Source organism: Macaca fascicularis, chromosome 12 (assembly GCF_037993035.2).
Source record: "Macaca fascicularis isolate 582-1 chromosome 12, T2T-MFA8v1.1".
Classification (NCBI taxonomy): Eukaryota; Metazoa; Chordata; class Mammalia; order Primates; family Cercopithecidae; genus Macaca; species Macaca fascicularis.
Genome location: NC_088386.1, coordinates 127,666,655 through 127,694,179, shown reverse-complemented (window position 1 = coordinate 127,694,179; position 27,525 = coordinate 127,666,655). Strand labels below are relative to the sequence as shown.

Below are 27,525 nucleotides of genomic sequence, written 5' to 3'. Positions count from 1 at the left end.
GCCTGTGACCTTGATTTTGAAGCTTTGCCTCATATTGCTCTGGTCTGCCATAGTAGACATTAGCATATATCATTATATGCTTAGTCAGCCATTTTGTCTGAAAAATATACTTACCTTGAAATTACTCAGAGCCACATGCCCATATATAATTTATGAGTACTCTGTCAAGTCATGAATTCAAACTTAATGCAGAATGGGTTTTTAAATTCTAATATATTGTTACTTGCAATTCAGCTGACTGACTTAGTTGTTCTCCTTAGGGAGAGTGGAGGTTTTTTGGTTGGTTGGTGGGTTGGTTTTGCTTTTTTTTTTTCTTTCTGAGTTGCAGGTTTAAGTAGTTGCCCCCCTCCCACTTTTTTTTTTTTTTTTTTTTTTTTTTTTTGGAGATAGGATCTTGCTTTGCCACCCAGGCTGAAGTGCGGTGGTAAGATCATGGCTCACTGCAGCCTTGAAATCCTGGGCTCAAGCAGTCCTCCTGCCTCAGCTTTCCGAGTAGCTGGGACTACAGACACGCACCACAAATTATGGCTAATTTGTCTTTTCTTTTTTCTTTTTTTCCTTTGGTAGAGATGGAATCTCACTATGTTGCCCAGGCTGGTCTTGGATTCCTGGGCTCAAGCAGTCTTCCTGCTTTGGCCTCCCAAAGTGTTGGTGTTACAGGCATCTGCCACTGCGCCCCAGCCTAAATTGCCCTTTCTGCAGTCTACTAGACCCTTAAAGCATCTCTTCTGGTTGCTCAGCCTGAAGAGAATTCTTATGAGCTTGCCCTCTATTGCTTAGTGTGGTTCAACACATATTTGAGTGCCAGTTACATGCTGAGCACTGAGAAGAGAAAGATAAATAATATATTTATTTGACTTGCAACTTGTAGAATTTGACTTGCAAACTAATATATTCATGGTACTCTCCAAAAAGTACTATGACACAGGTATAAACAAGTGGCCATAGGAGGTGATGCTATAACAAACAACACTTTGGAGAATGGAATGTATGGCAGAGACTGGACTCAGTGTCTTCCTCCAGTAAGCCTTGATTTGCCCTCTTGACTTCTTCACCTGAGGCATATAGCAATTTGTTATACCTGCTGGCCTCCTGGTTGCCGGTTGATTTCCTGTTTATTAAACTATCCTTTCTGTTGACAGCCTTTCTTATCTCACCCTTCTCTGTTGTCCTTTTAACCTATTAATAGCTCATTAGAAAAAAAGTAATATTCCCCAGACCTATTTACAAAGCCTAAACTTTCTGTGTTCCTCAAAAATGTGTATGGGGATGGAAAGAGTTTTTGTTGTTGGAGGCAGGGTCTCACTCTGTTGCACAGGCTGTAGTGCGGTGGCACAGTCTTGCCCTCAGCCTCCCAAGTAGCTGGGATTAAAGGCACACACCACCACATGTAGCTAATTTTTGTTGTTGTTGTTGAGACACAGTCTCACTATATTGCCCAGGCTGGTATCAAACTCCTGGGTTCAAGCGATCCTCCTACCTTGGCCTCCTAAAGTGCTGGGATTACAAGCTTGAGCCACTACACCTGGCAAGACTTTTTATTGAACACTCACACAAGACTAAGACCTTGTCAAGAGCAAAAGTCTTATCTTACTCTTCCTGTTTCTTAGAACAATGATGCTTAAACTATAGCTGGCAAAGAATTGGGTTTTTACTTCTAATCCTTCATAGACCAATATTTTTGTAAAATATAGTGAGATTCATTATTAGAAAAATAACATAAAACCAGGCCTGTGTGGCTCAAGCTTGTAATCCCAGCACTTTGGGAGGCCAAAGTGGGAGGATCACTTGAGCCCAGGAATTCAGGACCAGCCTGAGCAACACAGACTCTGTCTCAACCAAAAAAAAAAAAAATTAAAAATTATCCAGGCATGGTGGCACATGCCTGTAGTCCCAGCTACTCAGGAGGCTGAAGCAGGAAGATCATTTGAGCCCAGGAGTATGGGGTTACAGTGAGCTGTGATCACATCACTGCACCCCAGCCTAGGCAACAGAGTGAGACCCTGTCTCTAAAAAAAAAAAAAAAAAAAGGTTTTAAAAAATGACATAAAAGTTTTTAAAAATTATTATTGAAATCAACAAATAAATTATTCTGCTGTATTGTTACTAAAAACTTTAAACACGTGTCACAGGCTGGTAGCAAATGGATTTACAGACCAGGACCAGTCTGTGGGCCACATTCTGAGTGGTACAGCTGTGGAATCCCCAATATTTGCACCCGATACACAGTACCTCAATACATGTTTGTGCAATAAATACGTGAATGAGACAATTGGAATGATTATAGTAGTAGGCAAGGAAAAAAGGAGAATAGAAGCTCTCTTTGGAGAGTTGTAGGGAAATGATTAAGTGAGAAACTCAAGATTACTGCAATAATGCTGTCCTCCACATAAAACAAACTTTTTGTCATCATTCACTGTGAATACTGTTCCTTTGGCTCCCTAGCAAGACAGATAAATACTAATAAATCCCCTGTCTGAATTTATGCAAAATATAGTTTTGATCATGCTGAATATGTAAAACTTGCTCTAAATGACTGCACAAAGATGTCAACCTATTTATTTAAACTAGCTCTCATGAGCAGATCTATAGTCAGCTAGGATTAATTTCAAATGTTGACAACTGCTCTTAGAACCAGTGCATTTTTCCATGTTGCGGTACGGACCATACCGCCAAATGCTTTCTCTGCCTGCGATTTTCTTTTTTCTTTTTTTTTTTTTTTTTTTTTTTAGTAGAGATGAGGTCTCACTACGTTTCGCAGTCTGGTCTTGAACTCCTGGGCTCAGGTGATCCTCCTAGCTTGGCCTCCCAAAGTGCTGGGATTACAGGTGTGAGCCACTGCACCTAAGATCTCTGTCTGAGATTTTCTTGTTTCCTCTGTGTCCTCTCAGAAGATTAGCTGAATAGGGTAAGAAATATTTTTATGAAAAACTTTGAAACAAGCCTTCTGTGTCCATTAAGATAAGTTTGGGTTGCTTACAACACTACAAGTCTTCAGTTCTTAAAACCAAATTGTTAGGCCAGGCGCGGTGGCTCACACCTGTAATCCCGGCACTTTGAGAGGCCAAGACAGGTGAATCACTTGAGGTCAGGAGTTCGAGACCAGCCTGGCCAACAGGGTGAAACCTTGTCCCTACTAAAAATACAAAAATTAGCTGGGCATGGTGGTGCCCACCTGTAATCCCAGCTATTCAGGAGGCTGAGGCAGGAGAATCACTTGAACCCAGGAGGCAGAGGTTGCAGTGAGCCGAGATTACACTATTGCACTCCAGCCTGGGCAACAGAGCAAGACTGTGTCTAAAAAGGAAAAAAAAAAAGTTAGTCCTTGAGTCTGCTTCAGATTAAAAAAAATATATCATAGTTTCATTCAAGGAATAGAAAAGAGGAGGTCTACTTTTTAATAGCCACACATATAGCTATACTCAATGGAGATCATTATTTTGAAATATTTAAGCTCACAACTTTTTTTTTTTTTTTTGAGACGGAGTCTCGCTGTGTCGCCCAGGCTGGAGTGCAGTGGTGCGATCTCGGCTCACTGCAAGCTTCGCCTCCCGGGTTCACGCCATTCTCCCGCCTCAGCCTCCGAGTAGCTGGGACAACAGGCGCCCGCCACCACACCCGGCTAGTTTTTTTTTTTTTTTTGTATTTTTAGTAGAGACGGGGTTTCACCATGTTAGCCAGGATGGTCTCGATCTCCTGACCTCGTGATCCACCTGCCTCGGCCTCCCAAAGTGCTGGGATTACAGGCTTGAGCCACTGCGCCCGGCAAGCTCACAATATTTAAGTGCAAGTTACAACAGGGAAGTTTTGTTGTAAATGGAATTTTGTTTTCAATGTGGATCAGTACAAAGTCAATAACTCAATACATCATCTTCCTTCTCTACTAAGCATATCCCCAAGAGAACATTGTTAGGAAGGGCAAAAGGGCCATTTCCATGGTATGTTTGAGGGAGTCTGCTTGTCTTTTTCACACTCTCATCAGTTCTCTCAGCTCTTCTAGCCCTGGAAGAATGTCGTCACAAAGGCACCCAGGACTCTGCAGTTCCCTGGAGCCTTTCTGTTCCCAAGGGTATGTAGTGTGAACAGACCTCTGCCTGAATGTTAGCTATATTATTTAGCAGCTGTGAATTCCTGAGAAAGATACTTGACTGCTGGGAGCACCACTATTTTATGTGGGTATGAGTATTAAATAAGATTGAAAAATAAAAAAGAGGGGCTGTTAGCACAGCACGTGACATATATATTGAAAGTGGGTACTCAAATATTAGCTCTTTTACCCCGCCTCTTCTTTCTTTGAGGACTACCTTTAAACTATGAATATAGCTAAATGCCAGATAAGGCTGGAAATATTGTTCACCTTTGCCCTGGCCTTATACTGTCTGCAGTTAAGTTAAACAAGACTGTTAGAAAGCTAGCCCTGAGAAATGCAAAATAGTTAAGACTTTATCTGTCTGCATTGATTATGAACCATAGGTTAAGAAGTATTGATTTATAGCCGTTGTTGGGCTAATACAATGAATGTGATTTCCCTTTAGCCTTTGGAGATTTTATAGAAATGGTCTCAGAAGAGAGACCACAACCTTAGTCTTAGACTCATTTCTGTCTCCATTCTAATGTATTCATGGACCAAGTTATCAGGCAACACTCTATCACTTGAATATGGAAGAGATCATTCTCTCAACTGATATTAGATCCATTAGCTGGACATTGTTATAGCTTTATCCCCTTTATTATATAAATTGATGTGGTTCAGTAATTTCTGGAAAACTTGCCTGAGCTAGAAAATAGTGTCAGTAGGCTTGCAGCATGTCCTTTTTATAAATATGCCTTTTAACCACTAAGGGTATATTAAAAAGTTTAAAAATCAAGGGCCCCAAAAGTATAGGGGTTTTGACCTGTGGAATACACTAGCAGCATAATCTGATCTGGCATCTTGTATCCTGGAGCATTTGGAAATGCCTTTCTAATCTCATGTCCTAGAGGAACTACTTGTCTTGTACCATAAGTGTAGGGATCATGACTTATTCATCTTATATCCCTCAGTCTCTCCCTGGTACAAATTGGTTATGCAGGATAGTTGGAGGTGTCATATAAAGTTAAAAATCATGGATGTTAGAATCAGGCAGTCAAAAACCAACTTGACCACTTATTGGCTTTGTGACCTTTGAGCAATGAAATGAAGCAAAAACTTACCATCCTCAAACCACAGATTCCTCATCCATGTAAGAGCTATAATAATAATGCCTATTTCATAGGGTTATGTGGATTAATTTATACGTGAATAATATCTAAATTATTAGGACAGTATCTAGTACTCAGTACATCTTAGCCATCATCATTGTACAGTAAATAGATACTGAATGTGAAGACTGCATACATTTCTGCCAGAGTTTCGTATACGTAAGTGATGTGTAACACAAATCATGTGACAACAGAATTCTTTCCATATCTTGGTAAAGTCTTTCCCTTACTTTCTTGTATTGATTTAAACAGAAATTTACTTGGATGTGACCCCTTTGATAAGGACTAGCTGATAAAGTATACCAGCTGATTCAAATAATTGCTCCAGCTAATTTACATGAAGGTTTTCCTGTTTTATTGTTCTTAGAAATTATTTTGAAGGTATGAAAGTCTGGTAGTGACTTATGAATATCTTTACATTAAATGTTTACCTTATTGTTCTAAGAAATACTAAACATTTCTCATTTCTACGTGAAGGCCCTCAGGAGAAAAACACTTTTTTCCCCTGTTTTGGGGGCTATATCTCTAGCCTGCCTGTAAGTTTAGAAATTCCCAGAAGGATATTGCCAAGAATCTGCAAAGGGATGCCATGTTTGAGCTTCTTGCCATTCTCATTGCTTACAAAGAGAAGCATTTGGGCAGTAATTCACTGTTTGTTGTTAGTTCCTAAAGCACTGCCAGGGGAGACTTATACTCCTGGGGTCTCTTCATGTCCCCAAGAGGGAGTTGATGGAAGTTGGTTATTAATCTACACCAACTTCAGTTTATTAGCTTTTCTGCTTCCCAAACATGTTTTTGGCAGAGAAGTAGATTCCACAGATCCCTTTATAGTGCTTCTCTATCCCTTTCCAGCACTGTAGCCAAGGGTTTAGTTTTTCCATAACAATTTTTTAGACATTTGATCTTTTTCTCTCACTGCCTACTCCTCTTCTCCCCCATGTTTGCTTGCTTTCCTTTGTACACACGAATACATAAGCTCCAATGGCTGTTTTTCCCCCTAAAAAATGTGTTGTTCCAAACCTTTCCAATCTCCAAAATCTTATTTCCTAGAAATATCTTTTTCCCTTTTTTTCCCTTTAAAATTGCTTTTTTTTTTTTTTTTTTCATTTTGAGACAGGGTCTCACTGTGTCGCCTAGGCTGGAATGCAGTGGCATGAACCCAGCTCACTGCAGCCTTGACAACTGGGCTCATGCAATCCTCCCACCTCAGTTTCCCGAGTAGCTGGGACTACAGGCATGCACCATCATGCGCAGCTAATTTTTTTTATTTTTATTTTTTTTAATAGAGATGAGGTCTCCCTATGTTACCCAGGCTGGTCTCGAACTCCTGGCCTCAAGCAGTCTTCCTGCCTCAGCCTCCCAAAGTGCTGGGACTACAAGCATGAGCCACCATGCCTGGCCTAGAAACATCTTTTAATTCCCAGCCTTAACCCTCTGTTCATCTATTGTGGACCACCCCTCCCTGTGTGCTTGTGTAGAGTATGGGCTTTAGTGGCTATAATTTTTTTTCTTTTCACTCTTTATGAGAGTTTTCTTTTCTAGTAGCCTAAAACTACTCAAAGGATGGTCCCTGGGGCAGTAGCATTGCCACCATCTGGGAGCTGGTTAGAAATGCAGAATCTCAGGTCCCAACCCAACCTACTGAACCAGAATCTGTGTTTTAACAAGATCTCCAGATGATTGGTATGCAAATAAAAATTTAAGAAATCCCTGTTGTAAATCACCTTTTGCTCAAGGGTCAGGGATTAGGGGACACTTTGTCAAGTAGTGGTTCTCCACCCTGGCTTCAGTGGAATCACTTGGGGAACTCTGAAAAATAGTGATGCCTGGGTTCCATCTCCCGAGATTCTAATTGGTCTGAAAGGTCAGGTCCGGGAATCAGGAGTTTTAGAAGTTCCCCCCAAGTGATTCTGATAGTCAGCCAAGGCTGAGAACCACTATTGTATGTGATTCTTATAATTTGCCCTAGCTTCTTAGAATACAAGGTATATATAAGTTGATGTGGCCAGATGCAGTGGCTCGTGCCTATAATCCCAGCACTTTGGGAGGCCAAGGTAGGGGCATCACTTGAGCCCAGGAGTTTGAGACCTGCCTAGGCAACATAGTGAGACCTTGTCTCTACAAAAAAAAAAAAAAAAAAAAAAAAAAAAAAAAATTAGCTGGGGGTGCCTGTAGTCCTAGCTACTCAGGGGGCCAAGCCAGGAGGATCCCTCGAACCCAACAGTTTGAAGCTACAGTAAGCCATGTGCACTACTGCACCGTCTACCTACCTATCTGTCTGTCTATCTAAGATGCCGTTTTAGACAGACAGACAGGTAGGTAGGTAGGTAGATAGGCAAAGCTAATAACTAAAAAACTCCTTTACAGTTACATTTATTGGGGAGAAGTATATTTGCATTAAAAATTAAAAATATGGCTGGGCACGGTGGCTCAAGCCTGTAATCCCAGCACTTTGGGAGGCCTAGACTGGCTTATCACGAGGTCGGGAGATCGAGACCATCCTGGCTAACATGATGAAACCCTGTCTGTACTAAAAAGTACAAAAAACTAGCCGGGCGAGGTGGCGGGCGCCTGTAGTCCCAGCTATTTGGGAGGCGGAGGCAGGAGAATGGCCTAAACCCAGGAGGCAGAGCCTGCAGTGAGCTGAGATCCGGCTACTGCACTCCAGCCTGGGCGACAGAGCGAGACTCCGTCTCAAAAAAAAAAAAAAAAAATTAGAAATATATACATCAAAATATTAAACCCAGTAATCTCTGGGTTATAAGATTACAGTTATTTCTGTTTTGTCCTTTGTTTTCTTTTTTTTAAGGGGCCATGCTTATCTTCTCTGTATCATGCCAATTTTAGTGTATGTGCTGCCCAAGCAAGCACTGTCCTCTATTTTCCAAACTTTCTATAACAGTCATTCCTTTGGTAAAGGAAATATATGTGTAAATATAATTTTTAATAACTGTGATCACATTATACATGTTTTGTAAACTGCTTTTTAATTAAAAAAGATTCTTCCTGTTCACATATCAATACATTATGAACATACCATTAAACATTATTAATTAGGCTTTTATATTGTTTAAAGTGAATCCTGACCCAGGATAACTGAATTTTTACCTTAATTTTATTTACATACTGATATGAGGTTTTTAAGAAATTGACTGTTTAGCCAGGAGCAGTGGCTCACACCTGTAACCCCAGTACTTTGGGAGGCTGAGGCGGGCAGATCACCTGAGGTCAGGAGTTCGAACTAGCCTGGCCAAGATGGTGAAACCCTGTCTCTACTAAAAATACAAAAATTAGCTGGGCGTGGTCGCACGCCCCCATAATGCCACCTACTGGGGAGGCTGAGGCAGGAGAATTGCTTGAACCTGGGAGGCGGAGGTTGCAGTGAGCCTAGATCATGCCATTTGTACTCCAGGAGCCTGGGCAACAAAAGCAAAACTCCATCTAAAGAAAAAAAAAATTGTTTAATTCTTGAAACTTTCAGTGTTTGGAAATTGTCCTGGTCCGCAGGAGGGGACATGTTTAAAAGGAGATGTCTGTTGGGAGGCCGAGTTGCTTGAGCCCAGGAGTTCAAAACCAGCCTGGGCAACATGGCGAAACCCTGTCTCTACTAAATATATAAAAAATTAGCCAGGTGTGGTGGTGCACATCTGTAGTCCCACATACTCAGGAGGCTGAGGTGGGAGGATCACCTGAGCCTAGGAAGTTGAGGTTGCAGTGAGCTGTGATCGTACCACTGTACTCCAACCTGGGCAATGGGAGTGAGACCCTGTCTCAAAAAAAGAAAAGATATCTGGAAGTGAGGTTAGATCAGCCCTTCTCTAAGGCTTTTACAACAATAGTAAATTGAATACTATCTTTTTTTTTTTTTTTTTTTTTTTTGAGCACTTAAACCTAACACACAAGCTTGACTTCACTTTCTCAGAAGATGCTTCACCACAGGGAATTCTTAATGATGTTTGGATTGCAACCTGTGGCTGGAATTATATTTCTAAACTTTCTCTTTAAATCTTTGGTTTAGGGCCAGGTGTGGTGGCTCATGCCTATAATCTCAACACTTTGGGAGGCCAAGGTAGGTGGATCACTTGAGGCCAGGAGATAAGAGATCAGCCTAGAACAACGGAGGGAGACCCTGTCTCTCAAAAAAACAAAACAAAAAAAAACAAGCTGGGTGTAGTAGTTTGCACCCGTGGTCCTAGCTTCCCAAGAAGCTGAGGTGGGAAGAATCGCTGGCACCCAGGAGTTCAAAGCTGCAGTGAGCTTCATTTGTGCCATTGCACTCCAGCCTGGGCGACAGAGTGAGACCCTGTCTTTAATAAATAAAGGAACCATTGATTTGGTTGGAATTGTACTTCAAGACACCAGTATATCTTTACAGTTTGAGTTTCCTCTGCATTAATATGTACATTATGATATGGAAAGCTGGAAAATCCTTAGAGCAACATCTTGTAAACCTCAGTGGTGTATGATGGCCAAGCTATGTTGTAATCAAATAAAGTCAAGTATATCTTCTTTCCCAAACCTTTGGGAATAAATACCACTCCAACAACTTCAACAAAAGAAATGATCTGCCCCCAAAACTGTTCTGTTCTTGCCCCAGTCTGCTTGCATTATAGGGGAAGAGAGTAATTTTGCTAATGGTCTCTTTATGATGAAAAGGAAAGAGAGATGTTCTTTAATTAGGGAACTTTTATAAAGATACACAGTGGCTTATTCTGCAGGAGAAAAGCTCTGTCGTCATATTTTTACCTCTTTTAAACGTTTCTCTACCAGAATCTGTATATAAAAGTTTCAGAAATGCACAGGTTTTATTTTCAGAGAAATAGGCTTTATATATGTTTTTTTTTTTGTTTTTTTTTGAGATGGAATTTTGCTCTTGTTGCCCAGGCTGGAGTGCAATGGCACGATCTCGGCTCACTGCAACCTCTGCCTCCCAGATTCAAGTGGTTCTCCTGCCTCAGCCTCCTGAGTAGCTGGGATTACAGGCATGCGCCACCAGCTGATTTTGTATTTTTAGTAGAGACGGGGTTTCTCCATGTTGGTCAGGCTGGTCTCAAACTCCCGACCTCAGGTGATCCACCCGCCTCAGCTTCCCAAAGTGCTGGGATTACAGGTGTGAGCCACCACACCGGGCCTAGGCCTAATATTTTATTTACAGAGTTGAATTCTAACTGAGCTTTTAAACTTAGCATTCTTGAGAAGAAAGATTACAAGGCACGTCATGACCTAAAGTCTTCAGAAGTTGTACCTATTGGTACCTAAAGGATGTAGGTTCCTTTGAGTAGTGTTTGATCTGAGTTTGTGCCTTAACCTGAGACTATGGCCCCATTGACTTTGGCTATCTTGTCTGGGTATGCAAATCGGGAAGAGATGAGACACCTGGGTGTGGCACAGTGCTGAAAAATGATATAAGTTAGTGAGTGGATATTCAGCTTCAGAAGCATGTTTTAGACACTGATATTTATCTTATCTCACAAGGCCTTCGCAAACTGAAGATGGTACTTTGTACAAGCCTGCATTATAGATAGTCCTTCTCATATTGCATTGCAATTATTCTTTTACCTGGTGGTTTCCCTACCTGGAGAAGAACTCCAGGGACCAGTGCAGGAACCGTGTCTTATTAATCATAGTATATCCTGGCCCTGAGCCTAACACTCATAAGTGTTCAGTAAATGTTGGGCAAATGAAATGTCCAATTCAGCTTTCTTATAATCTAAAACGGTCATATACAAATCCAGATTAATTTGACCTTTGTTTTTTCTTTTATACCAATTATGTGATGATCATTACTTAATATCAATAAGTCTTTACACTACTGTACTTAACTAGTCTTTTTTTAAAAGTGTAGAACAACTGTGAAGTTGGTAACTATTCTGCAGGAAAGATGGAGGAAAATAATTAAGAAACTTTAAACCTAAAATTATATCAAAATTTGAGGACTAGATTTTTTTTTTTTTTTTTTTTTTTGAGACAGGGTCTCATGCTGTGGCCCAGGCTGGAGTACAGTGGTGCATTCTCAGCTTCAGTCTTTGCCTCCTGGGCTCAAGCAGTCCTCCCACCTCAGCCTCCCAAGTAACTGGGACTACAAGCGCATGCTACTATGCCAGGCTAATTTTTGTGTTTTTTGTAGAGATGGAGTTTCATCATGTTGTCCAGGCTGGTCTTGAATTCCTGAGCTCAAGGAATTCACCCTCCTTGGCCTCCCAAAGTGCTGGAATGATAGGCATCAACCACCATGCCCAGCCAGATTTTTAAATTTTTTTTATTTTTAGAGACAGGGTCTCACTCTGCCACCCATACTGGTGGGCAGTGGCACTATCATAGCTCAGTGCAGCTGTGGAACTCTGAGACTCAAGCAATCCTTCCACCTCGGCCTTCCAAAGTGCTGGAATTACAGGCATAAACCACTGTACCTACCCAAGGATTAGATTTTTAGACTTGATTTATCTGACGATGTGTGTATACTATACTGCCTGTCAGGATAGTACCTTGACTCTTAAATAAGATATGAAAACACAAAATTAAAGAATATTTCTCGGGCTGGGCACAATGGCTCACACCTGAAATCCCAGCACTTTGGGAGGCTGAGCCAAGTGGATCACAAGGTCAAGAGTTTGAGACCAGCCGGGCCAACATGGTGAAACCCCATTTCTACTAAAAACACAAAAATTAGCTGGGCATGGTGGTGCATGCCTGTAATCCCAGCTACTCTGGAGGCTGAGGCAGGAGAGTCTCTTGAACCCAGGAGGCAGAGGTTGCAGTGAGCCAAGATCACACCATTGCACTCCAGCCTGGGCGACAGAGCAAGACTCCGTCTCAGAAAAAAAAATAATAATAATATGTCTCTGGGCCTGGTGTGGTGGCTCACACCTGTAATCCCAGCACTTTGGGAGGCCAGGACAGAGGATCCCTTGAGGTCAAGAGATCAAACCCAGCGTGGGAAACATAGCAAGACTCTCTGTTTTTTATATATATATATATATATATTTCACTGGCCACAAATGCTAATATATTCAGTAAATTAAATGAGTGAGATACATGTTTCATTTTTGGATACGTAGCAAAGTTATTGCCCTAGAGTTTTATTTTGGTTTCTTAACCATTAGTCAAAAACTATCTGTAGTTGTCAGCTTGGAATTTGTTCATCCTAAGTAATAGTTTTTTTATTTTTAAAAAGTGAGGCTGGGCAAGGTGGCCCATGCCTATAATTCCAATGCTTTGGGGAGGTCAAGGTAGGAGGATCGCTTTAGCCTAGGAGTTTGAGACCAGCCTGGACAACATAGTAAGATCCTGTCTCTACAACAAATTGGGTGCAGTAGCACATGCTTGTAGCCCCAGCTACTCAGGAGGCTAAGGTGGAAGATCGCTTGAGCCCAAGAGTCCAAGGCTGCAGTGAGCTGGGATCACACTACTGCACTCCAGCCTAGGTGACAGTGTGAGACCTGTCTCAAAAAATACATATGTATACGATTTAAGATTGGTCCAGAATATATACTACATTTCAGTATGTGCCAAATTGCTATTTAAAATGAGTTCCAGCCAGGCACCGTAGCTCCCGCCTATAATCCCAGCACTTTGGGAGACTGAGGCAGGTGAACTGCTTGAGCTCAGGAGTTTGCAACCAGCCTGGGCAACATGGCAAAGCCCCATCTCTACCAAAAAAAAAAAAACAAAAAAATTTTTTTTTAAGATGGAGTCTCGCTCTGTTGCCCAGGCTGGAGTGCAGTGGCACAATCTCAGCTCACTGCAACCTCCGCCTCCCGGGTTCAAGCAGTTCTTGTGCCTCAGCCTCCCAAGTAGCTTGGATCACAGGCATCTGCTACCACGCCCAGCTATTTTTGTATTTTTAGTAGAGATGGGGTTTCACCATGTTGATTAGGCTGGTCTCGAACTCCTGACCTCAGGTAATCCACCCGCCTCAGCCTCCCAAAGTGCTGGAATTACAGGCATGAGCCACTGCACCCAGCCAAAAAAAATTTTTTTAAAAGATCAAGGGGCCACACATGTCCAGGCTGGATATAATGGCTGACGCCTGTAATCCCAGCACTTCGGGAGGCCAAGACAGGTAGATCATCTGAGGTCAGGAGTTCAAGACCAGCCTGGCCAGCATGGCAAAACTCCATCTCTACCAAAAATACAAAAATGAGCTGGGCATGGTGGCAGGGGTTGTAATCCCACCTACTTAGGAGGCTGAGGCAGGAGAATCGCTTCAGCCTGGGAGGCAGAGGTTACAGTGAGCTGAGATCACACCACTGCATTCCAGCCTAGGTGACAGAGTGAGATTCCATCTCAAAAAAAAAAAAAAAAAAAACCAGCAGAAAAAAAAAAGTCAACCAAAAGTATTGCCTGCATCTTTATCCCACTATTTCCCAGCTCTTTAATATTAAGGTTTTTAATATCTGTAAAACTTAGTTTTCTCATCCAGAAAATGAAGTAATAGATGTAATGAGACCCAATTCACAGGATTTTATATATGTAAAGCCCCTATACAGGGCTTGGCACACTGACTGTAATGACATGAAGTCAAGTATGAGGAAACAACACCTAAATATTAAAAGTTTAAATGTAAGAGAAAAATAATAGTGCACAAAAGCTAGTAAGAAAGCCTATATAATCAGAGAAAAGAGTACATTTGGACAATATTAATACTAATCTAGTGAGTACTTACTGTGTTCCAGATGTTCTGTTATTTTTATACATGGCATCTTATTGAATCTTCACAAAAAATCATGTCTTTATTACATTACAGAGTTGAGGCAAACTAAGCCATAAGAAAGCCCACGACCACTTAACTGTTTTTTTGTTTTTTTGTTTTTTTGTTTTTTTGTTTTTTTTTTTGAGACGGAGTCTCGCTGTGTCTCCCAGACTGGAGTGCAGTGGCACGATCTCGGCTCACTGCAAGCTCCACATCCTGGGTTCACGCCATTCTCCTGCCTCAGCCTCCCGAGTAGCTGTGACTACAGGCGCCTGCCACCATGCCCGGCTAATTTTTTGTATTTTTAGTAGAGACGGGGTTTCACCGTGTTAGCAAGGATGGTCTCGATCTCCTGACCTCGTGATCCACCCGCCTCGGCCTCCCAAAGTGCTGGGATTACAGGCGTGAGCCACTGCACCCGGCCAATTTTGGTTTTTTAAGAGGTTCACTATCTAAATGGGGTATGATCTTTAGAAGCTATCACCTAACATGACTCAAACTCTTTCCTGTCACAATGAAGCCCCTGACCAATAATGGATGTGCTATACCTTAAAAATTCCAGTGAATAGCTGGGCTCGGTATCTCATGCCTGTAATCCCAGCACTTTGGGGAGGCTGAGGCAGGTGGATTGCTTGAGCTTAGGAGCTCAAGACCAGCCTCGACAACATGGTAAAACCCCATCTCTACAAAAAATACAAAAATTAGCTGGGTGTGATGGTGTGCGCCTGTAGTCCCAGCTACCTGGGAGGCTGAGGTGAGAGGATCACCTGAGCCTGGGGAGGTAGAGGCTGCAGTGAGCCCTGATGGTACCACTGCACACCAGCCTGGGTGACAGAGTGACCCTGTCTCAAAAAAAAAAAATTAAAGGAATTCCATGGCCGGGTGCAGTGGCTCATGCCTGTGGTTGATTTTTTTTCTTCTTCTTCTTTTTTTGGGATAGAGTCTCACTCTGTCGCCCAGGCTGGAGTGCAGTGGCATGATCTCAGCTCACTGCAACCTTTGCCTCCCTGGTTCAGGTGATTCTCCCACCTCAGCCTCCCGAGTAGCTGGGATTGCAGGCACCCACCATCATCATGCCTGGCTAATTTTTGTGTTTTCATAGAGATGGGGTTTCACCATGTTGACCAAGCTGATCTTGAACTCCTGACCTCAAGTGATCCCGCCCACCTCTGCCTCCCAAAGTGCTGGGATTGCAGACTGGGCGTGAATCACTTTCATAAGCATTCAGCTTCCCCAGAATTGGGAGCCTGTGACTGAAATCAGAATTGTCATTGGTTTGAGCACTTTGGTGCTTATAGAAGTGCTTAAGACTTAGTTTTTCTGGGTCTTTTTACAAATAAGTTGTTCTTTATTTCATTACCAAAAAAAAGCACTGTAATTTTTAAAATTTATAATAGCGATATCTTTGTCATTTCGGGCTGCTGTAACAAAGTGCCAAAGACTGGGTGGCTTATATACAACAGAAACATTTCTCACAGTTCTGGAGGTTAGAAGTCTGAGATCAGGGTACCAGCATGTTCAGGTTTTGGTGAGAGCCTTCTTCCAGGTTGCAGACTATTGTTTTCTCATATCCTCATGTGGTTCAAAGAGAAGAGAAAGCTCTCTAGGGTCCCTTTTGTAGGGCAGTGATCCCATTCATGAAGGTTCCACCCTCATGGCCTCATCACCTCCCAAAGCCCCACCTCCTAATACCATCACATTGGGGGTTAGGATTTCATGTATGAATTCGGAGGGGACATAAACATTTAATTCATTGTAAGAAATAAGGGTAAAATTTAGTCTTTGGAAGAAAGGATAAGGTGATAGCAGAGCAAAAAGAAGATTATCCTTTTATTGTTGCTCTGTAACCTTGGCCAGGGCACTTAACTAGTCTATTATCTTTCTCTTAGTCTCATTACACAATGAGAAACTGCCATTCTTTGGAATAAGTTTTGCTGCATGGCATTAATGGCGTTCTCATATGAAAAAAAGACAAAAGCAGGCTGGGCGTGGTGGCTCATGCCTGTGATGCCAACACTTTGGGAGGCCAAGGCAGGTGGATCATTTGAGGTCAGGAGTTCAAGACTAGCCTGGCCAACATGGTGAAACCCTGTCTCTACTAAAAATACCAAAAAAAAAAAAAAAAAGCCTGGCGTGGTGGCGGGTACCTGTAACCCCAGCCACTCAGGAGGCTGAGACAGGAGAATCACTTGAACTTGGGAGGCGGAGGTTGCAGTGAGCTGAGATCGCACCACTGCACTCCAGCCTGGGCAACACAGGGAGACTCTGTCTAAAAAAAAAAAAAACAAAAGCCGTTTTCTTCTCACAGCAATGGAAGTGAAGGCTATAGAGATGATGTATTTTAGAGAGATTCTCTTGGGGTGATATGGCTGGCTTTACTCTGCAGTTGGCACATCTGGGGCAATTGTAGCCAGCCTCTGAAAACAATAATTGCTCTCTTTGTTACTCCCATTTTCCTCTGTCATGGTTACCTCCACAGGGATCCTCTAAGTTAGGGAAAAGTTTATTCCTCCCTCCTTTATCATCTTTGCCTGATGTGGTCCTATGGTCATCATAACACTTGATTGGGTCCCTGAAAGGCCACTCAACTCTTTTGATGTTGCTGATGTTTGAAGCCTTATAAGAGGCTGGATTCACTGTGCCTGGTTGAGAATGGGTGTAGGAAGGTGTGTAAAACAGAAGGGGAAACGAGAGAGATCTTGAGCCACAATGTAAACTTTCAATACTAAGCTAAGAAGTTAGCACTTTTCTCTGAACAGTGAAAACCTATTGAAGGTTTTTGAAGAGGAGGTAATTTTATGATCCAGTTTGTATTTTAGGACTGGCACTCTTGTCACAGTGTATTAGATTGTAAAAGCCAGATTAGAGGGGTTTCTTAAGTTTTTTATTTGTTATTTAATGTATTTCCATGCAAAAGCTCATCTATGTGAAAGCTGGTGGTTTTTTATATTTTTATTTTTTATTATTTATTTTTTATTTATTTATTTTTGAGACAGAGTTTTCTCCCGCCTCAGCCTCCCAAGTAGCTGGGACTACAGGTGTGTGCCGCTACGTCCAACTAATTTTTTTTTTTTTTTTTTTTTTTTTTTTTTTTTTTTTAGTAGAGACGGGTGTCACTGTGTTAGCCAGGATGGTTTCGATCTCCTGACCTCATGATCCGCCCTCCTCGGCCTCCCAAAGTGCTGGGATTACAGGCGTGAGCCACCGCACCCGACCGAAACAGCATTTTTAACAAGGTCATGGAACCACCCTTTGAGAAACAATGGACCAGAGACTGAAGGAGAAAAATTAGTTGGGAGGCTGTTGGACCAATAATATAAAAGAGAAGGCTGGACGCGGTGGCTCACTCCTGTAATCCCAGCACTTTGGGAGGCCGAGGCGGGCGGATCACGAAGTCAGGAGATTCAGACCATCCTGGCTAACACAGTGAAACCCTGTCTCTACTCAAAATACAAAAAATTAGCCAGGCGTGGTGGCGGGTGCCTGTGGTCCCAGCTACTCGGGATGCTGAGGCAGGAGAATGGTGTGAACCAGGAGGTGAAGCTTGCAGGCGAAGCTTGCAGTGAGCTGAGATTGCCTCACTGCACTCCAGCCTGGGCGACAGAGTGAGACTCCGTCTCAAAAAAAAAAAAAAAAACAAAACTCAAATCTCTCAAATGCAATTTCTGCTCTGTATATATCTAATATTTAATATATATAATACAAGTATAAAAGTAGACTCAGGCCTTATCTCTAACACAGAATAGGATGAGCAAAGAGATGAAGATTAATATATGAGCAGCACAAAAGATTGCAGCAGGTTTTCCAGGAATTACAAGGTTTTGAGTGAATAAAACTCAAGTCAAACATTAATTAATACAAATAAGCTTTCAGTCGTGTTTTCCTTTTTGAAGATTTTAGATGAAGAATAAGATAATAATATATGCTTTTATTAGAGAATTTGAAGTTGTTCATAAAAAGTTACTTCCATAATTTGCCTCTTTCAATCCTGAAGAATTATGGTATAATAATGTCCTACACTTGCTTATATCATGTTTTATAATCTCTAAACCATTTTTGTAGGCATTTCATATAATCCTGGAACAACCGTAAGGCCTTCATATTATCTGTTGTTTACACATTAAATCTCAGGCAGGTTAAATGACTGATCTAAGATCACAGCTGCTACATGATAGAACTTGGACTCCAAAGCAGGTGTTCTGCTCTAAACCAACTGTATTTTCCCCTCTCGCAGCTTTTTCTTCTGACTATAAACTAACATGCTCTATGGTTTCTATCTTCCCCCATAACTCAAATGAATTCCTGAGATTTACATATAAGTATCTCAAATAAATATTTTTAAGCAGATTTCTTAGTGTTGAAATACTTTCATCTTGGCAATAAAAATTTAGGTATCAGAGCAGTCATTTTATTAAAAAAAAAACAGCTGGACTGATATAAATAAATGATTGAATAAAACAAATGCGGAGAGAAGATAAATCTCCAGTGTATAATTCCAAGTAATTCATATAGTTATTTATCCCTCAAGGAAGTAGAGCATAATTCACCACCCCTTAAGATGTGCCGGGCATAGTAACTCCCTTCCAAAGGGGACAGGGTGGAAAGGAGAGGAAAAGAGTAACTTCACAATGGAAGAAACTGACAAAGACTACCCTCACCCAGGTGATGAAGGTTAACGTCAGCATCTATCAGTCATGTTGATAGCATGTATCCTTGATATTGATGTGATAAAAATGATGCTACCTCTGTGGTCTTCCTCCCAAAAAACCCATAACTCCAATCTAATCATAAGAAAAACATCAAATACCAGTTTATGGATTTTCTACAGGATACCTGACCAGTTCTCAAAACTGTCAAGGTCATCAAAAACAAGGAAAGTCTGAGAATCTCTTACATCCAAGAGAAGCAATAACATCAATATTGGTTCATTAGTTGTGACAAATGTAAGATGTTAATAATAGAGTAAACTGGGTGTGCGATAAATGAGAACTCTACTATTTTGCAACTTTTCTATAAATCTGAAACTGTTCTTGCCTGGGCACAGTGCTCATGCCTGTAATCCCAGTATTTTGGGAAGCCAAGGTGGGAGGATCACTTGAGACCAGCCTGAACAACATAGTGAGGCCCCATCGCTACAAAAAATGTTTTTACAAAATTAGCCAGACAATGTGGTAAGTGCCTGTAGTACAGCTACTCAGGAGGCTGAAGTAGGAGGATCGACTGAGCCTGGAAGGTCAAGGCTGCAGTGAGCAGTGATTGCAACACTGCATTCCAGCCTGGGCAATGAAGCAAGACCCTGTCTCAAAAAAAAAAGAAAGAAAAAGAAAAAACTGTTCTAAAATAAAAGGTTTATTTAAAAAAAAAATAGAATAGAATTAACACCCGATAAAACAATTTATTTCTTGGTGAATTGTTATGAATTGAAATGTTTTAGATTTTCTATCCCTAGATTGGTAATGAGGATTTGGGGTAACATCATTAGAGGATTATCTCAGTATCATTAATAAGTGTCCAACTTGCATATGAACTGTTTTGAAGGAGATGAGTAAATAAGTTATTTGATTCTAACTGGAAGGAACCCATAAAATTATGAGAATAATGTCCATATATAAGGTAACCCTGAATATAATGCAATCTCTTATCTTTCCAGTGAAAAAATATTTTTAAAAAGTGATGTGAGGCCAGGCATGGTGGCTCACTCCTGTAATTCCAACACTTTGGAAGGCCAAGATGGGCAGATCACTTGAGCTCAGGAGTTCGAGACCAGCCTGGCCAACACAGTGAAACCCAGTCTGTGCTAAAAAAAAAAAAAAAAAAAAAAAAAAAAAAAAGGTTAGATGGTCATGGTGGCACATGCCTGTAATCCCAGCTGCTTGGGAGGCTGAGGCAGTAGAATCTCTTGAACCCGGGAGGAAGTTGCAGTGAGCTGAGATCACACTTCCACCTGCGCGACAGAGCAAGTGAGTGAGACAGAGTGAGTGAGACTCTAAAAAAAAAAAAAAAGTGATGTGGATGAAATAGATACATATTTTCACATATATAACTAAAACCATAAATTTTATCAAATAATATATGAATTTAAAAATATTGTCCCCTCTATACTACCTGTCATTTTAAGTGAAACATTGCCCAAAATTTTTAGATGCAACTTTGACATTAATACCGGTACATAGTAGGTTATATTAGTTTGTTTTAATGCTGCTGATAAAGACATACCTGAAACTGAGGGGAAAAAAGGTTTAATTGGACTTACAGTTCCACATGGCTGGGGTGGCCTCAGAATCATGGCGGGAGGCGAAAGGCTCTTACATGACAGCGGCAAGAGAAAATGAGGAAGAAGCAAAAGCAGAAACCCCTGATAATCCCATCAGATCTCGTGAGACTTATTCACTATCACAAAAATAGCATGGGAAAGACCAGCCCCCATGATTCAATTACCTCCCCCTAAATCCCTCCCACAACACATGGGAATTCTGGGAGATACAATTCAAGTTGAGATTTTGGTGGAGACATAGCCAAACCATATCATTCTGCCCCTGTCCTCTCCAAATCTCATGTCCTCATATTTCAAAACCAGTCATGCCTTTCCCATAGTCCCCCAAAGTCTTAACTCATTTCTACATTAACCCAAAGGTCCACAGTCCAAAGTCTCATCTGAGGCCAGGCATGGTGGCTCACACCTGTAATCCCAGCACTTTGAGAGGCCGAGGCAGGTGGATCACCTGAGGTCAGGAGTTTAAGACCAGCCTGCCCAATATGGCAAAACCCCATCTCTACTAAAAAATACAAAAAACTACCCGGGCGTGGTGGCAGGTGCCTGTAATCTCAGCTACTCGAGAGGCTGAGGCAGAAGAATCGCTTGAACCCGGGAGGCAGAGATTGCAGTGAGCTGAGATCACACCACTGCACTCCAGCCTGGGCAACAGAGTGAGACTCCATCTCAAAGAAAAAAAAAAAAAAAAAGTCTCTTCTGAGACTTTGCCTTGCCTTGGCAAGTCCCATCCACCTATGAGCCTGTAAAATCAAAAGCAAACTAATTACTTCCTAGATACAGTGGGGGTACAGGTATTGAGTAAATACAGCCATTCCAAATGGGAGAAATTGGCCAAAACAAAGGGGTTACAGGGCCCATGCAAGTCTGAAATCCAGCGGGGCAGTCAAATTTTAAAGCTCCAAAATGAGCTCCTTTGACTCCAAGTCTCACAAACAGGTCATGGTGATGCAAGAGGACAGGTTCCCATGGTCTTGGGCAGCTCCGCCCCTGTGGCTTTGCAGGGAACAGCCTCCCTCCTGGCTGCTTTCACCAGCTGGCGTTGAGTGTCTGTGGCTTTTCCAGGCACATGGTGCAAGTTGTCGGTGGATCTACCATTCTGGGGTCTGGAGGAGAGTGGACATCTTCTTGCAGCTCCACTAGGCAGTGCCCCAGTAGGTACTCTGTGTGGGGGCTCCGGCCCCACATTTCCCTTAATCACTGCCCTAGCAGAGGCTCTTTATGAGGGCCCTGCCCCTGCGGCAAACTTTTGTGTGGGCATCCAGGCGTTTCCATACATCTAAAATCTAGGCAGAGGTTCCCAAATCTCAATTCTTGACTTCTGTGCACCTGCATGCTCAACACCACATGGAAGCTGCCAAGGCTTGGGACTTCCACCCTTTGAAGCCACAGCCTGAACTGTACGTTTGCCCCTTTTATCCATGGCTGGAGCAGCTGGGACACAACACCAAGTGGCTGCACACAGCATGGGGAACCTGGGTCCAGCCCATGAAACCACATTTTCCTCCTGGGCCTCTGGGTCTTTGATGGGAGGGGCTGCAGGGACATTCTCTGATATGGCCTGGAGGCACTTTCCCCATGGTCTTGGGGTTTAACATTAGGCTCCTTGCTACTTATGCAAATTTCTGCAGCTGGCTTGAATTTCTCCCCAGAAAATTGGTTTTTCTTTTCTATCATATAGACTGCAAATTTTCCAAACTTTTATGCTCTGCTTTCCTTATAAAACTGAATGCCTTTAACAGCACCCAAGTTATCTCTTGAATGCTTTGCTGCTTAGAAATTTCTTTCACTAGGCCGGGCACGGTGGCTCAAGCCTGTAATCCCAGCACTTTGGGAGGCCGAGACGGGCGGATCAAGAGGTCTGGAGATCAAGACCATCCTGGCTAACACGGTGAAACCCCGTCTCTACTAAAAAAATTTTAAAAATAAAAAAAACTAGCCGGGCGAGGTGGCGGACCCCTGTAGTCCCAGCTACTCAGGAGGCTGAGGCAGGAGAATGGCGTAAACCCGGGAGGTGGAGCTTGCAGTGAGCTGAGATCCGGCCACTGCACTCCAGCCTGGGCAGCAGAGCAAGACTCCATCTCAAAAAAAAAAAAAAAAAAAATTCCTTTCACTAGATACCCGAAGCCTCTCTCAAGTTCAAAGTTCCAGAAATCTCTAGGCTAGGGCAGGGGCAAAATGCCACCAGTACCTTTGCTAAAACATAACGAGAGTCACCTTTGCTCCAGTTCCAACACATTCCTCATCTCCATCTGAATTTTATTGTCCATATTGCTATCAGCATTTTGGGCAAAGCCATTCAACAAGTCTCTAGGAAATTCCAAACTTTCCCACATTTTCCTATCTTCTTCTGAGCCCTTCAAACTGTTCCAACCTCTGCCTGTTACCCAGTTTCAAAGTTGCTTCCACATTTTCAGGTATCTTTTCAGCAATGCCCCAATCTACTGGTACCAATTTACTGCATTAGTTTGTTTTCACGCTGCTGATAAAGACATACCCGAAACTGGGAACAACAAAAAAAAGGTTTAATTGCACTTACAGTTCCACATGGTTGGGGAGGCCTCAGAATCATGGCGGGAGGTGAAAGCCTCTTCTTACATGATAGTGGCAAAAGAAAATGAGGAAGAAGCAGTAGTGGAAACCCCTGATAAGCCCATCAGATCTTGTGAGACTTATTCACTATCACAAGAATAGCATGGGAAAGACCAGCCCCCATGATTCAATTACCAACCCATAGGTCCCTCCCATAACACATGGGAATTCTGGGAGATACAATTCAAGTTGAGATTTTGGTGGGGACACAGCCAAACCATATCATAGGTTGTCAGTAAACATATATTAAATGAATGAATGATAGTTTGAGATCAGATAATGGAGGGCCCTGGATTAGTCTGTGAGGATCCACTGAAAGTCTTTTTTTTTTTTCTTACTTATTTCTATATTTTAAATTTCCTAGTGTATTTTTCAAAATACCCACTTGACATCAGAGAAAGTCTTTGACTAGGAAAGTAATATACCAAAGGTGAAGTAGAATTTAGCCTCTCCTCAGAAGAGACAGACATACCACAAATTTTCTGCCCGGGGGAGGATAGCCAAGTGTTGGCATGGAGGCACAGAAGGAGCCCCAACTTAGAAGTCAGGCAGATGTGTGCATTCAGAAACCATTGTGGACTCAGTGTTCCCAAGAACCTCTCAGGGGAGGTGCCACTGACACCAGGAACTGAGGCTGTGAAGAATAAGGTCAAGAGTATTCAGGCTTCTTGGCACAGGTGAGAAGAGGTATTAGTGTGTTAGAGAAAGACATAAGAGGCTTTTGTGCCTAGGGCATAGTGATTGAGGGGCCTTGTAGACCATGGAAAGAACTCAATTTTTTTAAGTGCAGAGGAAAGCCAGGGATTGACATCTAACTTACAGTTTTAAAAAACCCCTTCCTTCTATGAAGAGAATGGAGAAGGAGGCAAGAATGGAAGCAAGGAAACCCAGTCAGAATGCTAGATGGGAGATGATAAAGAATTAATTGTCATTGATGATAATAATGATAATATAATTATAATATAATTATAATACTGATAATAATATAATTGTCACTGATAATAATAATAATAGCTAACACATGGCTTACTAATGCTGAGGACTGTTCTAAGCACATTTTATGAGCCAGGTCATTTAAATGTGCTTTCCGGTTAGCACTCTCTTTCATTCTTAGTATCATAGGCCGGGTGTGGTGACTCACGCCTCTAATCCCAGCACTCTGGGAGGCTGAGTCAGGCGGATCACCTGAGGTCAGGAGTTCAAGACCAGTCTGGCCAACATGGTGAAACCCTGTCTCCACTAAAACAAAAATAGCCGGGTGAGGTGGTGCATGCCTGTAATCCCAGCTACTTGGGAGACTGAGACAGGAGAATCGCTTGAACCTGGGAGGCGGAGGTTGCAGTGAGCCGAGGTTGTACCACTGCACTCCCACCTGGGCAACAAAGAGCAAAACTCCATCTCAAAAAAAAAAAAAGAAAAGAAAGTATCATAGTTTGGATGATAAATTACACGAAACTATGAACCAGCCAATTAACATTTTCAGAGGAGCTTAACACTTGGAATGCTTAGTCTTCCTCCTGTGCTCATCAATTTCAAACTGTCTTATGAAACTCACTAACCCAGACAGCTATACAATATTAAAGTAGGAAGAAAACTGTATGGGATCTTATCTCCAAATTTTCGGAGACTCTTCCTTTTTGTTGCCTTCTGTCCTGGCTCTGTCTCTTGGTTCTCAGTTGTATGTGGGCCTTTCTGTGTTTTTTTCAGTCTTTTTTTCTCCTTCACTCTGTCCCTGTGTCTCTCCGTCTGTGTGTGTCCCCCGTGTTTCTTTTCTCTTTCCATTTTTTGTCTTCCCCATTCCCTCTCACTCTCTATTCTCTCAGCCTGATTTATCTTTTTTCCTCCTTCACCTGGCCAGTGAGGTATGGGCATGTAGTGTGGATCTGTTTATTATATAAAAAACGATGTTGGCCGGGCGCGGTGGCTCAAGCCTGTAATCCTAGCACTTTGGGAGGCCGAGACGGGCGGATCACAAGGTCAGCAGATCGAGACCATCCTGGTTAACACGGTGAAACCCCGTCTCTACTAAAAAATACAAAAAACTAGCCGGGCGAGGTGGCAGGCGCCTGTAGTCCCAGCTACTCGGGAGGCTGAGCCAGGAGAATGGCGTAAACCCGGGAGGCGGAGCTTGCAGTGAGCTGAGATCTGGCCACTGCACTCCAGCCTGGGCGACAGAGCTAGACTCCGACTCAAAAAAAAAAAAACAAACAAACAAAAAAAAAAAAACGATGTTGACTATTTCCATTTAAAACTAATCAAGACTCTCAGAACCAGTGTACTCATTCCAAAATACTCCTACATGATTGTTACAAACTAGTTTAACAGGGGTGTCCAATCTTTTGGCTTCCCTGGGCCACATTGGAAGAAGAATTATCTTGGACCACACGTAAAATACACAAACAGGCCAAGCCCTGTGGCTCACGCCTGTAATCCCAGCACTTTTGGGAGGCCGAGGCAGGTGGATTGCTTGAGGTCAGGAGTTCAAGACCAGCCTGGACAACATGGTGAAACCCCATCTCTACTAAAAATACAAAAAATTAGCCAGGCATGGGGGCAGGCACCTGTAATCCCAGCTACTCAGGATGCTGAGGCAGGAGAATTGCTTGAACCTGGAACGTGGAGGTTGCAGTAAGCCAAGATTACACTACTGCACTCCAGCCTGGGCAACAGAGTGAGACTCCGTCTCACAAATAAAATAAAATAAAATAAAATAAAGTAAAAATTAAAAAATAAAATACACTGACGATAGCTGATGAACTAAAAAAAAAAAAAAAGTTTGAAGAAAGTTTACAAATTTGTGTTGGGCCACATGCAGCCCGGAGGCCATGGGCTGGACAAGCTTGGTTCAAATCCTTTTATTATCCTGTTTTCTGCTTTTGCATCTCTCAGGGAAATTTACCTAGTACCCCATTCATCTACTGATTTCTTCTGATCCCCAATCCTTCCCTTCCCATTCTACCACCCACCTCCTTCACTGCCTTCTACACCTCAAGTCTGCCCCCAGCTCCTGCACCGGACTGCATCTAAATCACACCAGGTCACAACTGTTCTGTAAGACACAAGAGGATTTGTGTAACCCTGTGTTGAGCCAAGTGTCACCCATTCCTCTATAATATTTATGGAATATTTACTTCCTTTTTTACCTTTCCTAATGCTTAATACTTTGCAAACTATTGGTTTTGTTCTGAAGCTTATTTTTAAGATATTCTTTCTTTTTTTTTTTTTGTTTTGTTTTGTTTTTTTTTTTTTGAGACGGAGTCTCGCTCTGTCGCCCAGGCTGGAGTGCAGTGGTGCGATCTCGGCTCACTGCAAGCTCCGCCTCCTGGGTTTACGCCATTCTCCTGCCTCAGCCTCCTGAGTAGCTGGGACTACAGGCGCCCGCCACCGCGCCCGGCTAATTTTTTGTATTTTTAGTAGAGACGGGGTTTCACCGTGGTCTCGATCTCCTGACCTTGTGATCCGCCCGCCTCGGCCTCCCAAAGTGCTGGGATTACAGGCGTGAGCCACCGCGCCCGGCCAAGATATTCTTTCTTTTACATACGAGAGTGCTTCTTTATGTTTGCCTTGTTCCAAATGAGAGGGTACCAGGGCCCGATCTCCTCTAAGCAGGAGGCTTCCCATAGGAAAAGAGTGTTCCTTTATGCTCATCCTTCATATAAATCACCAGGGAGCTTTTAAATGAACAAAGACCTGGCTGACCCAGAGGGTAGAATTTATAAATAGTACTCCAGCCCCTCCTTTAAAGCCTGTCCACCTAATCCTCCTCTCAAGATTGGAAGTGACTTGACCTTTGAGTCTTTAAAACTTGGGCTCTTTTTCTCTAAAAAATCTGGTTAGCAATAAGCGTTAAAACACATATGTTTTTAGCCAGATGATGACCAATCATCAAAGCTTGCCTTTCATTTCTAGCATTTTTAGTCAAATGTTTCCTTTTTTTTTTTTTTTTTTTTTTTTTTTTTGGCTCCTCAGAAGTCAACTTGAAGTTTCCTCTTTTGAGGACCAGCTTTTCTTATTGTTATCATTGTAAGACACCTACCTTAATAACTTTTATTTCTCCTTACTAATTGACTATTATGGATTTCCATTTTATAAAGTTGTTCCCAAATTGCTGCATTTCTACCATAAACTAAGGGCTTCCTTTTCACCCCTAAAATTACAGAACTTAGAGGGACCCTCAATAGCCTCAATCCCAACATCCTTGGATGGAGCTGTCTTTGTATTTCTCTAATGCTGTATTGAGGATAAAATCTTACAAAATTTGTTAAGGATTAAAATGTTCAAGGATTATAAAATGAAGTACATGATATAGATACTGGTAGATAATTTTTCAGATTAGGGCACATGCAGGAAGTACATAGTTATTGAACTGGCCAAACATATAAATATATTTTACAGAATATATTTTTATGTGATTCCCAAAAAGGTAAGCAATTAGGGCTGGGCACGGTGGTTCACGCCTGTAATCCCAGCATTTTGGGAGGCTGAGGCGGGCAGATCACTTGAGGTTGGGAGTTCGAGACCAGCCTGACCAACATGGAGAAAGCCCGTCTCTACTAAAAATACAAAATTAGCCGAGTGTGGTGGCACATGCCTGTAATCCCAGCTACTCGGGAGGCTGAGGTAGGAGAATCACTTGAACCCAGGAGGCAGAGGTTATGGTGAGGGGAAATCCCGCCACTGCACTCCAGTTTGGGCAACAAAAGCGAAACTCTGTGTCCAAAAAAAAAAA

General features: G+C 42.2%; 1 protein-coding gene and 1 non-coding gene across 4 annotated transcripts in view; one reads left to right on the top strand and one right to left on the bottom strand.

Moving 5' to 3' along the window:
- Window positions 1-27,525, top strand: part of PDE6D (phosphodiesterase 6D) — a 55,299-nt gene that overhangs the window by 15,415 nt on the left and 12,359 nt on the right. The gene's annotated exons all lie outside the window — the stretch shown is intronic.
- Window positions 8,003-8,112, bottom strand: LOC123568123 (U6 spliceosomal RNA). The gene has a single exon (XR_006691348.1). It is a non-coding gene; the product is annotated as a U6 spliceosomal RNA (small nuclear RNA).